The 13505-nt window shown below is 38.9% G+C and overlaps 1 protein-coding gene across 4 annotated transcripts in view; it reads left to right on the forward strand.

The window, feature by feature from the left end:
• The window catches only part of TMEM108 (transmembrane protein 108), a 206721-nt gene that overhangs the window by 70700 nt on the left and 122516 nt on the right, over positions 1 to 13505 (forward strand). The window contains exon 1 of one of the 4 annotated variants that reach the window (XM_087824936.1): positions 2930 to 3029. The exons of 2 other annotated variants lie outside the window; for them this stretch is intronic. The gene's annotated coding sequence lies outside the window, so the exon portion shown is untranslated. Of the gene's footprint in view, positions 1 to 2929; positions 3030 to 13505 lie in introns of those variants that run through there. One more of the 4 variants, XM_016224361.2, reaches the window with a different exon arrangement.

The following is a 13505-nucleotide window of genomic DNA, read 5'->3' on the forward strand; positions in this document are numbered from 1 at the left end:
AACAAACATTATCTATAACAGTTTTGTAACTGCCTGTCTAATTTTTATATCTTTTATTTCTTTTTCTTACCTTTTTACCCTGGCCAGGCTCTCCAGAACAGAGTTGAACAGATATAATAACTAGCACCTGGTCTTTGTTTCTGATTTTAAAATAAATGGTTTTGTTTTTCTTATTTTCATTATGAAGTATTTAATATTTATTGTGGGTTTTGTTTTTTGTTTTTGTTTTGGCATGTGTCCTTTATCAGATCAAGGGAGTTGTTTTCTATTCTTAGTTTGATGAGTTTTAAAAATTGTGAATTAATGTTGGATATTATCAGTATTTCTGTAGCTAATGATATGACATTAACCAGGTTTCTCATAATTAATCAACTTTCCATTCCTATGAAAAACCCCATTTGGTCATCATTCAGTTTTGTTGACTAGTAATTTTTTTACAACTTTTCCGCCTTTGTGAAATTGAGCTATAGTGCTTCCCTCTCATTCTGTTCCTATTTTAGTTTGGAATCAAGGTTATGAGTTGGGGAGTGTTCCTTCTTTTCCTATTCCTATCCTCTGGAAGACTGGAAGACTGAGATTGGAGTTACTGTTTTGTGAATGTCTCATAGAACTTACTCAATCTGATAAAGAAGCTGTCTGAGCCCAGTGATTTCTTTGCTGAAAGATTTTAAATTACCAGTTCAATTTATTCAAAGGTTGTATAGGACTATTCAAGTTTTCTGTTTCTTAAGCCATATTTGGTAAGTTGTATTTTCCTATAGATTTACCCATTTCACCTAAGTTTTCAAATGTATTGGGTTAAAGTTATTTAGAATATCTTCCTGTTCATTAGTTGTAGCATTTATACTTACCTTTGTCTTTTCAGCCCTAGGGTTATTTATGCTTTCCTTCTGGGTATGTTTCCTTCCTCCCCCCCACCCATTAATCATGCCAGAGGCTTCTCTAGTGTCTTACTTTTTTACCAAAACCCAATATTTGGCCTTGTGGATAGTTCCTGTATTTGTTGTATTTTTCATTAATTTCTTTCTTTTTTTTAAATTATTGGTAGAACCTCTTTCCTTTTCTTTTCTTTTTTTCCTTTTTTTTTGTTCAAAATATTACAGATGCCCCTTTTTCTCCCCAGTGACCCATTCCACCCCGTCCCACTCCCTTCCCCAGTCCCTCTCCACACTGTTGTCTGTGTCCTTGGGTTGTGCATATATGGGTATAAGTTCTTTGGTTAATCTCTCATTAATAATATTTTCTTCTCTCCCATTGTAAGTTGGATGCCTCCCTCATTAATTTCAAACTTTTCTTCTTGTCCAGTTTAAGGTTATAAACTCCTCTGTAAGTATTGATTTGGCTCCATTCCTTAAGTTTTGATATGACAGTTTATTATTGTTCAGTTCTAAGAATTTTTCCGTTTCCATTTTTATTTCTTTGGTTGTGAGTTGTTTTGAAATAATGTTTTTCTTTTTTCTTTTTTTTTAAATGTATCTTTGTTCTTGAAAGTATTGCAGATGCCGCCCTTTTCCCCCCATTGATCCCCTCCACCCAGCACCCACCCCTGCCCTAAACTTTAAATGTATGGGAATTTTCTAGTTATTTTTTAAAAATATATTTCTAATATTTAATTGCATTATAGTAAAAAATCTTTTGAAATGTATTGAGGCTATCGTTATAATTTGGTTCATTTTTAGAATTGTTGAATGTATCAGTAATTGTTGTATTCAACAATCTGTATATATTCTCTGTTATTAAAGCTTATTATTTATACTATTTAAATTTTCTCTGTTCTTACTGATTTTTATGTGCTGAAACTGTCAGTTACTAGGAGGGCTGTATTGCAGTTTCTCCCTCTGGTGATGGGTTTGTCCATTTCTTCTAGTTACCATATCAATTTTTGCTTTGCATATTTAGAAATATTAATAGGCACATACAGATTATCATTCTTGCATGTGTGTCTTGTTCCAAGTTTTAGGTGTTTCTTTTAAAGCAACATATAGCTAGATTTGTTTATTCAGTCTAAATATTTACCTTTAATTGGAAAGTTGGGTCCATTTTCATTTATTGCAATTAATGATATATTTAAATTTATTTCTATCACTGTTTCGTGTATTTTTATTTATTGGTGTTTTATATTTTTTCCCCTCTCATCTTGCCATCTTTTGAATTGATTCTTTTTTCCCATTCCAGTTTCCTCCCTACTTCTTTGGAAGTTATGTTTTATGTCTACTCTCTTAGTAGTGGTTCTTGCTATTTTACAGGCATACTTCAAAAAGTTTCTATTTAATGAACATGTTACCACTCACACTCCAAAATTTAAAGACATACCGCTTCTCATCTTCTCTACTCTTCCTCCACAAATTACACATTTTTCTTATCGTTTTGAATAAGTTTGCTTCGTTTTACCCATCTACTTACCAGTCTTTCCCCTCATTGTTACTTTCTTCCCTTTCAGGGTTTCCGTCTGCAGTTGTTTTCCTCCTTTCTGGAGTATCTCCTTCAGAATTTCTTTAGTGGGTCTTTTTAATCAAAGACTTCCTACTGCATGTCAGGGCTACAGAGATGAGTAAGACCCCCTGCAGTGAAACATGTAACTGCCGTGTGAACTAAGTACAAAATCAGAGTCCCCGACAAGCCTTGTGAGCTCGGAGAGGAAAGCTTGGTGCAGGGAGCATCTCGGGAGGGACTGTGAGCGTCTGAGACCTGAAGTTAATGAGGGCTCAGGGCGAAGGGCTATGGGCGTGTTCACAGGAAATTCATTAGCTTAGCGGGCTGGAGCTTAAACCCTGGTTGGCGCCAGAGAGGTTAGCTAGCCAGCTAGTGGGTTGTGAAGAGTCTTAAATACCCAACTGAAGGCAGCAGACAGTTGGGGGAGATTTGAAGCAGTGGAGTGACGTGGTTAGATGCACATTTAGGGGTGAAATGCCTGACTGCAGGGAGGGCCACAAGTTGCAGTCTTCACCTGAGAAGAAGCTGTGTGATTAAATCAACGCAAAGCAAAGGTGAGGAAGAGAAGCAATGAAATTTTCAAAGATATAGACAAGGTAAAATCTTAATGGCAGATTTAAAGCAGGGAGGATTGGAGAGTGGACTCCAGGGACTCTAATTTAGAGAGCTGGCAAATTGAGAGGGGGTGGCGTACATGTTTGGGGTTGGGGGGAGGTGCCATTAGGGAAGGAGAGTGAGTTTAGTTTGTAACGTAAACCATTGGATGTGTTTTTAGGACAAATAGTGGGTTGGTTTTAGAAGGATCAATATTTAAGATATTAGGAATATCTGTGTGCTGTGAACTCAGCAACATTTTCTGATTCTGTCTGGTTCCGCTCATTACTGTTTTTCCTTCTTTTGCTTTCTGAATTAGAATAGGAAGATCTCTGCTTTAGGAATCAAAGAGTGTATTTTCACCCATAAAGTATTAATAGTTGGACTTCAATTACATTTTAGGTCAGTAATTTGAAATGTAGAACTGTCTTCACTGCTCTTTGCAAAAGTATTGCTACTGAGCAACGATTGCTCTTGGCTGGTGGGACCTCTTGTTTGGGGTCTGTTTTTATCTTGTTTTATCTAGCAGATGTGACCAGAGTGCCTAAGAGCATATGGTAAGACAGGAGAGAAGGAAGACAGAAGCAGAGCAAGGAAGGAGAGGAGGGGGGGAATCCTCCATTTAATTAAAAAAGTATTTGCAGGGCTTATGCTTCCTGCCTGCTGTTTTTAGTTAGTAAGATCAGGTTCTCGCCAGGAGGTTGCCGCCTGGCCCATAAGCCCAGGTGAGGGCTTTCTTTTTGATGTGAGTCATCATGGTGATTCAAAGACTTGTCACTCATGTAGCAATTGCAGTGGGTGCTGCTGAGAGGAGCTTCTCCCTGCCAGGGTGTGAAGCAGCTCTGACAGCAGGTGTGATAAGTCAGCCTGAAACCTGAGCGGCTCCTCACCTTCTGCCTGGTGCCCTCATGGAGTAGACTGGGCTTGGGCACACAGAGGGTCCCATCACACCCAGGCATTTCTTGACAAGGAACTGTCAAGAAAGAGGAAGAAACTGGCCATGGAGTTTGGGGGTAAAATTTATGTGCTATAAAATGTTTTCTTTGGGGAGTGTTACTCTATCTGGCATGCCGATGATCTGAAATAATCCTAGCTTTCTTATGATGGTGGTGGTCACCAATCCATGGGATCCTGCTGTGTGGATCAGCCGCTGTTGAAATATCTGATCTTTCAGTGACTCAGTGGGAAAAGTGCCAAGTAAAAGTTAATCATTTCATCCTGGCCAAAAAAAACCAACCCACAATAATAATAAAATTTGAGTTATTAAATTGCAGAATGAGTCCTTTGATTTTTTGTTGTCAGAATTACGATTATGATAAGAAAATGTATTCCTATATCTGCAGAGACAGGTTGCCACCCTTAGCACCTACCTCTGGATGGCTTTGATAAGGCAGAAAATGAGGGGCGGTTGGTGACATATGTGAGCACTAATGAACAGTGTTGGCCATTTTATACCTAAATTACCTCATTTAATGTGTTATGCCAATATTGAAACTCATAGAAGTTCAGAGAGTAAAGAAGCTAGCTGCCCATGGTTACTGAGCAGGTACATGGTGGCCACAGTTCAAACCCAGGTATAACTGGTGGCAAAATTCATACCACACTGTCTCCAGGCATGTTTTGGTGTTTATTGTTTTCTCATTTACCGAATGTGGTTTCTTTGATGACTTAGTCTTAACCAGGTGTTTTCCCTTGATAGAGACACCATCCTTCCATGCCTGCCCCAGGTTCCAGCCTTCTATCCCCAGGTGCAGTCTTCAAGTAACAAAAAACAATTTTTACAAGGGAAAAAACCTGAAGAAGGGGCTCCAGTTTGCATCAGCCAGCCCTACTGCATTCTTCGCTTTGTCTTCTTTCATTAATGCCTGTTAGGCCATCAGTCAGTGATGTTTTTAAGCTGCTAAAATTTCTGCCTGTTTTTCTCACAAGGACAGATTACACAAGATTCTGAATAGCAAATGTGTCAGCTGTATAAACAGAGGGATTTGTCCCTTATTTTTCCTAGTGATTTAAAATTGACTAAATGCCAAGGATGAGCCAAATGTCAAGAAAGCCAGGAACATGTAAAGGTTGACTCGGGAGCAGGTTTCCTTGGTACCAACCTGAAGTAGCTTCTGCATTCTGCCAACCTTGGAGAAAACAGCCTTTAATTCACATGGAATATTCTGTTGCCTTCAAGAGTAGTCATAGTCACTTGCTTGAACAAGCAGAATACACAATAATAGGGCTTGAAGACATGCATGGGTAGCCTTTTATTATGGAAAGAAGCTGTGTTGTAAAGGTGAAAATGTTAATACTTAATAGTTTTTAATAGCAATTGGAACTGGAGCATGTATCTATGTCATGGTCATTTTCCCTGGGAATTACAGGCACCCAATCAAAAGACTAGAGTATTTTTAGCATAAGTTGTCACCCACAAAGCACATAAAATGAAGAGCTAGAACCAGAAGTTGTAAGTTATGAAAAAACGAAAGAGAAGGTAAAAAGATCACTTAAAAGCAGTGACTATAACATAGGTTGTCATTCATGGGACAGGTGTGACACACTCCCCAGTGTAGAGATTATCACCTGTTTGAGAAGCCACAGGGAGTGACTACCTGGAGCCCTTGTTACTCTTTTGTCCTTCAAAAGTGTTCTTAGGAGAAAACAAAGAGAAGGAAGGAATAAATGTAGGAGAAAAGTTAAGGAAGGTCTTTATGTATATCTGGCACAGGTCGCCCAAACTTTCCTGGCCAGCTTTTGTTAATTTTATGCCACCTTGTTGCAGGTAAATGAATTTTGGCAAAGCCCTAGCACCCATGTTTATAATGATTTTCTACCAACTTTTTAGAAACTTATGTTCTTAAACTGCTCAGAGGCTTTTGTTTTCCACCTGTGTAATAAAAGAGATGGTCTGCAGTGTTGTATGATTTGTGACCACTACGGGTAGATATAAATGAGTTTTATTATCATTTTATGTGCTAGACACACAATGACTAGGAGAAAATCAGCCAAGGGCAAGTAGCAAGTAGTTCGTAGCTCATTAGAGCTCTGTTTGATCTCTGCTGAGTATGCACAGCCTTCCAGACCACCAGAAACAGGGGGATCTTAGCCAGACTCTCTGGTTGTTTCCTTCCCTGGACCTCCCTATTAAATTTCTGGCTGGCCTGCCTTATTATACATGTCTCAACCAGTATCAACACGTCTGGCTACCCACGATGTTAGCCTTTCCCTATTGTTTGCCACTGAGATCACTATTGTTTCCAGTAGTGCCCAGGCAGGAATTTTTTCCATGCTCTGCTCCAAATAAAGTCACCCCCTGTAGCAGGGCAGCAGAACTGCCAGCTCTCACAGACAGCTCCATCTGCTGAGGCTGGGGCAGAGTGTCCAGTGATGGAGCTGAGGTGAAAGGGGTAAGGGATGGGAGCAGTCCCTGGCTAAAATGTCACAGATTCCCACTGTTCTTGTTGAGAGCCAGTAGGTTTTCTTGAATAAATCCTCAATTTGTTGTACGCTTTTGGTCAATTTCCAGAACATTTAAATGGTGTTTTGTGTGTGTGTGTTTATTGAGTTATAATTGACATATAGCATTGTATTAGTTTCAGATATACAATATAATGATTTGATATAAGTATATAATGTGAAATGATCACCACAACAGATTTAGATACCATTCATCACCACACATAGTTACAATTTTTTTTTTGGTAATGAGAACTTTTAATACTTACTCTTCTTTGCTACTTTCAAATATGCAATACAGTATTGTTAGCTATAGTTGTCATGCTATCGTTACCTCCTCAGGACTTACTTATCTTGTAACTGGAAGTTTGTACCTTTTTACCTCCTTAAATTTTGCCCATTCCCCATCACCACCACCAGCCCCACCACCCTTTGCCTCTGGGAAGCACACATTTGTTCTCTGTATCTGTGAGTTTGGGGTGTGTGTGTGTGTGACTTTAGATTCCACATATTAGATATTATACAGTATTTGTCTTTCTCTGTTTGACTTATTTCACTTAGCATAATGCCTTCAAGGTCCATCCTTGTTGTGACAAATAGCAAGATTTCCTTTTTCATGGCTGAATAATATTCCATTATGCATATACACACCACATTTTTCTTATTCATTCATTCATTCATTTATTCATTGATGGATCCTTAGATTGTTTCCATGTCTTGGCTATTATAAGTAGTGCTGCAGCAAACATGGGGGTGCAGAGATCTTTTCAAGATAGTAATTTCATTTTCTTCGGATAAATACCTGGATATGTTCAAAGTACCAGAAACTTATCTTGCTTTAATCTGAATCTTTTTCAGTAGGATCTTTTGAATTTGTCTCATTCCCAGATTTTATGGACTAATACATTCAAGTCATACTTTGCCTGGTATTAAAGTACATTGTATCCATCTAGACTTGTAAAAATAAGGATGCCTGGTATTTCTAAAGTGCATTTTCTATTTCCTTGTTTATTTTTATCCTCATAACAGCTCCAGAAGCAACATTGCTTGTGAGGCAGAACGGTATACATTCGTCTGTTCATTCCTTTACCTTATATTATTGCCTGGTGTGGTGAAAAAAATACTGTGATCGTTTCCCAGATGAGGAAACGAGGGTACAGAGAGATGAAGCCATTTACCAAGGAGGCAGAAGCAGGGGTGAGGATCAGCCCCTGGGCAGATCCTCAGTGTGCTGCCCTGTACTGTGGGGGAGGCACTGGACTGGGAGCACCCCCTCCCCCGCCAGCCCCATGCAGGCCCTTCTCTGCCTCCACTCGCTGTACTTCCACTCGCAGTGCTCCCTCTCCTGTCCTCTGATACTCCACGTATGAACGCCCACAGTGTAGGGGAAGGTTCCCAGTATGTTAGATACTGGCTAAGTTCCTTGACCTCTCTAGAGCCTCACTTTTTTCACCTATAAAATGTAGTCAGTAACTCTGTTACCACCTGCTGAGGAGGTTTTATTTTTAAAAATCAATTAATGACCATTTTAGTGTTTTCTCTTCTCAGTGCGGCCTAAGACTCACCTGTTTTGAGAAATCTTTCTTTGACTAAAACCTTTCTCTGATTAGAAACTCCCTGCTGTGAATGCTTGAATGAATTCTTTGGTACTGGATTAAAGATTTCCGTATGAACTCATGTCTATTTCAATGTACATATGGAAATATAGGTATCGATAGAGACATAGCTTAATATACATGCATATGTTTTCTAGCTGTGCCCCCTGACAGGACCTAGAAACAGTAACACCCCTGCAGCAGTGAGCATGCCTAGTGCATAGATCTTGGTATTTATTATTTATTTATTTATTTTTAATTTATCTTTATTGTTGAAAGTATTACAGATATCTCCCCCTTTTTCTCCATTGATCCCCTCTACCCATGCCCCCCCAGCCCTTCACCACACTATATTGTCTGTGTCCATGGGTTATGCATGTATGCATATAAGTTCTTTGATTAATCTCTCCCCATCCACTCCCCCACCTAGACCTTGGTTTTTAAACACAGGCAGACCTAGTTTCATTGTGCTTTGTTATGCTTCTCAGATGTTGCATTTTTTACAAATTGAAGGCAAAACTCTACACCAGCAAAAAGATTACGGCTTGTTTTATTGTGGTACTTGCTTTATTGCTGTGGTCTGGAACTGAAACCACAGTACCTCCGAGGTCTACCTGAATCATTTTCCAATAAAATGACCCAGTACTCCTTGGAGAAATGGCTGAGTCTAGGGCTGGGAAAGGAAAATACCAAATGAGCCTAGAGACTCTTTTAGTGCCAGAAAGTAATGAAATGCTCAAGAAAAAAAAAAAAGAGAACGTGTTAAAAGGACACAGAATCTAATCTAAAAAAAACCTTCAGCGGCCAAAGCTGGAGCAATTTTAGCAACAAAATAAATCAGTACAATATCATCCAGAGAAAATAAATATCAATGATACCATACTGGTGGTTACCAGAGGGAAAGGGGGGTGGGGGGAGGCAGAAGAGCATAAAGGGGGGATAAATGGTGATGGAAGGAGACTTGGGGTGGTGAACACACAATGAAATATATAGATTATGTATTATAGAATTGTACACCTGAAACCTATATAATTTCATTAACCAATGTCACCCCAGTAAATTCAATAAAAGTTTAAAATGATACCTAACTAATATAAATAGATGGGGACAAAGAGTAAATATTCCTTACAGATGAATTTCAATTATTAAATAGAGAAGAGAGGAGAGAAATAGAAAATCATCATTAGAACACCACAGTAAATTGCTGTAGGCAGTACCCGCCCGTGGATACGAAAACCAGGGCAGAACTTTGAGAAGTGGTATATTTGCATAGATTCAAAAAGTCTCTCTCCCGAAATAGTTACCACTGTCATGGTTTTAACATGTGTTGTTAAATCTTTGAGACTTCTCCCTCCAGTAAATGAAGCTTCTTAATTCCTTTCCCCTTGAGTGTAGGCTGCATTAGTGACTCACTTCTAATGACTAGAGAATGGAAAGGGAACACTAGTGACTTTGCAGTGGAGATACCTGGCAGACACCTTACCCAGGTGACCGAGGTGAACGCCACCAGTAATAAACCATGTTGATCCTGATATGAGGTGATGAGAATCATACTTCACCTCTGTGGTCTCCTTCCCTAAGACCCACAACCACAAATCAAGGGGTGTCCTACAAAATGTCTGACAGTGTTCTTCAAAAGCATCAAGGTCAGCCAGGCCGGGCGTGGCTCAGCAGTTGAGCATCGACCTGGGACCCAGGAGGTCACGGTTTGATTCCCAGTCAGGGCACATGCCTGGGTTGTGAGCTCGATCCCCAGTAGTGATGGTTCTGTCTTTCTCCCTCTCCCTTCCTTTCTCTGAAATCAATAAAGACATATTTTTTTAAAAAAGGTATCAAGGTCATAAACAAATGAAGACAGGAAAGACCAAGGAACTATTAATGGATTGATGGAGGGAACTAAATGCAATGTGGACTCCTAGACTTGAGCCAGGAACAGAAAGTATGTAGTAGAGGAAAAATTATCCTTTACCATCTTAAGATTTCTGGCTGGGCTTAAGAAATACACTGACATAAGACTATTAACTGGAGAAAAGCATATGAGTTGTATTAAACTTCTCCAGTTACTTGGGGGCCTTCACAAGAGAATGAAGACCTGGAGAGTGACCAGAGCAAAAAGCATTTCTTTTTCTTAGGCAAAGACATGATAGATTTATGAAGAAATGACAAGACAGGGGGGTTTGGGCCAGGGAGCAGTAAATTGTGGGCAAGTGACTAGGAGACATATGGCGGGGGAGAGAAACTAGTAGAAGGTAAGGGTTATTATAGTAAGTTGTTTGTATAGAGCCATTTAAGCATTGATTCTCAGTCTCTGGTGATAAAGATGTTCTCTTCCTGATACAGGGAGGATACCTTTCTCATGGGAAATTTTATGGCCTGTTTCTAGGTAGAAAAGGGAAAGTCAAAGAGCTTTTCCTGCATCTGCTATTTCTCAAGTGCCCTCAGCTCAAAATAGTCCATATGCCAAAGTGGCATATTTGGGTGTGGCATGTTCTGAATTCCTTCAGGGACATTTGTGAGGGGAAAAAATGAGGAAATTCTAATGAAGTTGTAATTTAGTTAAGAATATTGTCCAAGTGTTAATTTCTTGGTTTATAATTACACCATGGTTATATAAAATGTTAGCATTGGGGAAGCTAGAGGAAGGGTATACAGGAACCCGGTGCTGTCTTTGCAACTCTTTGGTAAATCTAAAACTATTGCAAAATAATTTTAACAACTTTTCTCCTGCATTTATCAGTACTTGCATTTACAAACTTCACAAGGCCACAGTGCACCTACTTATATCTTAACTAGGAATTAGGATCCTTCAGATATATATATGCTGCCCTAGTTATATAAGCATTACCAAAAAAAATAACTTTTTTGTAACCTCCTTAGTTCCATATATAATTCTCTTAAAATATATTCCTTTTTAATGAATGGATAAGCTAACAGAAATTGATTGAGAAAACTGGAAAATTATTGAAATACTCCTAGTATATATCCAATACATGCAGGTTTGTTAGGTTTTTTTAAAGGTATTTTTCAACTATACCTTCCTTTGAGGGTAAGTTAGGCTGTTTATTAGATGATTTTTAAGACAACAGGGCACCATTTTCTCAACTGTGTGCATATGGTAAACTGTAGAACAATATCCTCAAGGACTAGGTCTTGGAAAGATATGGACAGTTGTTTATATGTATTACCATAGATAAAAGTAAGAGGTAATATTTGCCTATGTTTTCCTAATTTTAAAAAATTTAAGGTTTTTAAGTTAGCAGAAGCCATTACACAGCTGCTGGAATTCCTAGCCAACTGCTTCCCAGGTTATAAAGCTCAGCCTCCTGTGCTGTAATTACATTGTGATGGCAGGATGTACATTACCGGAAAAGTTTATGGCTACTATGTTAGTTTTCAAGGAATCCTTAAAAGCAGTCATTAAAGTCTGTATAATAGCTGTTTTTCTCAAAGCAGTTGGGAAGTGTGTAGGATAACTTTGGAGCCAGAGAGCCTGGTTTTGTTGAGGTTGTGTATTATTATCTTTTTGTTTCTTGGGGTATTATTTTTTTTTAAATTATCTTCCATGAGAATACTGGTTGTATCATATGACTATGCTTTTAATTAGATGATGCCAACACTAGAGAAAGCCCTGAGGTTTCATTTAAAGGTCTTCTGTGTGTTCAAAATATAAATCTACATTATGAATAGGGCACCATCATAGCCTTTCTTATATTACATTTCTGAAGATCATCATTCAGGAGAGCTCCTTAGCTTTCAAATATACTGGTAAGGTTAAAAAATGCATCTAACCCAGCTTATATGAAAAGAGAAGAAAAATGTCTAAATCAAATTAGGCTTCACTATCTGATTGCTGCAGAGAGGGATGCCCAGCAGGGTTATGGGCTTAGGCCTTGCTTAGTCTTCAGCACTCACAGGCCCTCAGATGAGACAATTCACCTTTCTTAACCTTGGTTCCTTTACCTGAAAAGTGAGAGGGGTTAGAATATATGATCTTTAAAGTACCTTCTGGATCAAGAACATGACAGACTGATGGCTTAGCTTTTTTATTTTAACAGAGGTGTTATAGTCATTCAGTGGTTATGAAATGTCTGTAATAGTTTCTAAAGTGGGGTGTAGTCAAGTGGCATTGTCTATGAGGAGAGGTGGTCTAGTGGCACAGACCGTCATCACTCTAACAGGTAGCATGATGCAGGAGGCCACAGTCCAAGAGCAGTCCCACCTTCCTCTCTCAAGCTTTACCGCCTCCCCATACTCTTAGAATAAAGCCAGACTCCTTCACTTGGGACCTTTCATAATCTGGCTCCAGTTTACCTCTTTGACTTCATTATTCCAACCCAACTGAATCAATAGTGAATTTCTCTCCATTTCTTTCACTTGCCATGTCCTCTCTCTTTCTGGTCTATGTACTGATCCTCCCCCTTCCCAGAATGCTTTTCTACTGCTTCACCTCTTCAGCCTCATCCCTATTTTTTTCAAGAAGTCTTTCTCGAGCCCCCTCTGGATCTGGGTAAGAGTACATTGCTAGGTGCTCCTTTAGTATCAGTCCTCCTCTAGCATTAGCACCTGACATGCGGCCTTGTACATGGCTGCTAATTTTCTGTCGCCCCCTTGGGACTGAAAGCCTGAGGGCACTGAACACTTTTATCTTGTTTGCATCCCTAGTACCTAACACAGTTCCTGTCATCAAGATGCTCAATGAATACTTGTTGAGTGAATGAATGAACAAATGAGCAATATTAAAGCTGAAATAGGTTACCAAGGAGATTTTCCAGAGTCCACTCCAGAGATATTCAGTGGGAACACCATGGAAATCAAATTACAACCCACCTTTGAAGCTTAAATGTTCTTCAGAGGGTTGTTTTATCACTTATATTCCAAGAAGAGTCTGATAGAAAGTTGGGGGGTGGGAGGAATAATAGGCATTAAAACCAGGATTTTAAGCAATGGAAATAAATATTAGTAACAAAGAGTCTATTGCACTACAATAAAACTAGTCTTGTAATTTGAGCTAATTTAATGATTTGAGTGACAGATCTTTTCTATTTATGTTTGAACAGCACTAGAGCAATTACATAGCAGTTACTAAATATTTTTAATTGCAGATTGTCATTAATTTTTGTGATATCTTCTTACTTTAAGTAGAGGTTTATTCGTTTAACCATTCCACACATCTCAGTATCTCAGATGCCTCACACATCAGTTGTCTCTTTTAGTGCTCGTAGCAGAGTAGAACAGTGGGCTGGGTAAGAGAATGGGGGTTGAATGTCAAGGTAGATGCAACCAGAATAGACCAGATGTTATTGTATGCATCTACAGTTGACCTGCACAAATAAAGTGATAATGTATTTATTTGGTTGTTGGAGACTTCCATTGACCAAAACAGCATCTGATTTCTCAACTTTGTCGGTTGTGTCAATAGTTCCAAGAAGCCAGTAGAACATT

The sequence above is a fragment of the Miniopterus natalensis genome, chromosome 15, assembly GCF_054644295.1.
Source record: "Miniopterus natalensis isolate mMinNat1 chromosome 15, mMinNat1.hap1, whole genome shotgun sequence".
Taxonomy (NCBI): domain Eukaryota; kingdom Metazoa; phylum Chordata; class Mammalia; order Chiroptera; family Miniopteridae; genus Miniopterus; species Miniopterus natalensis.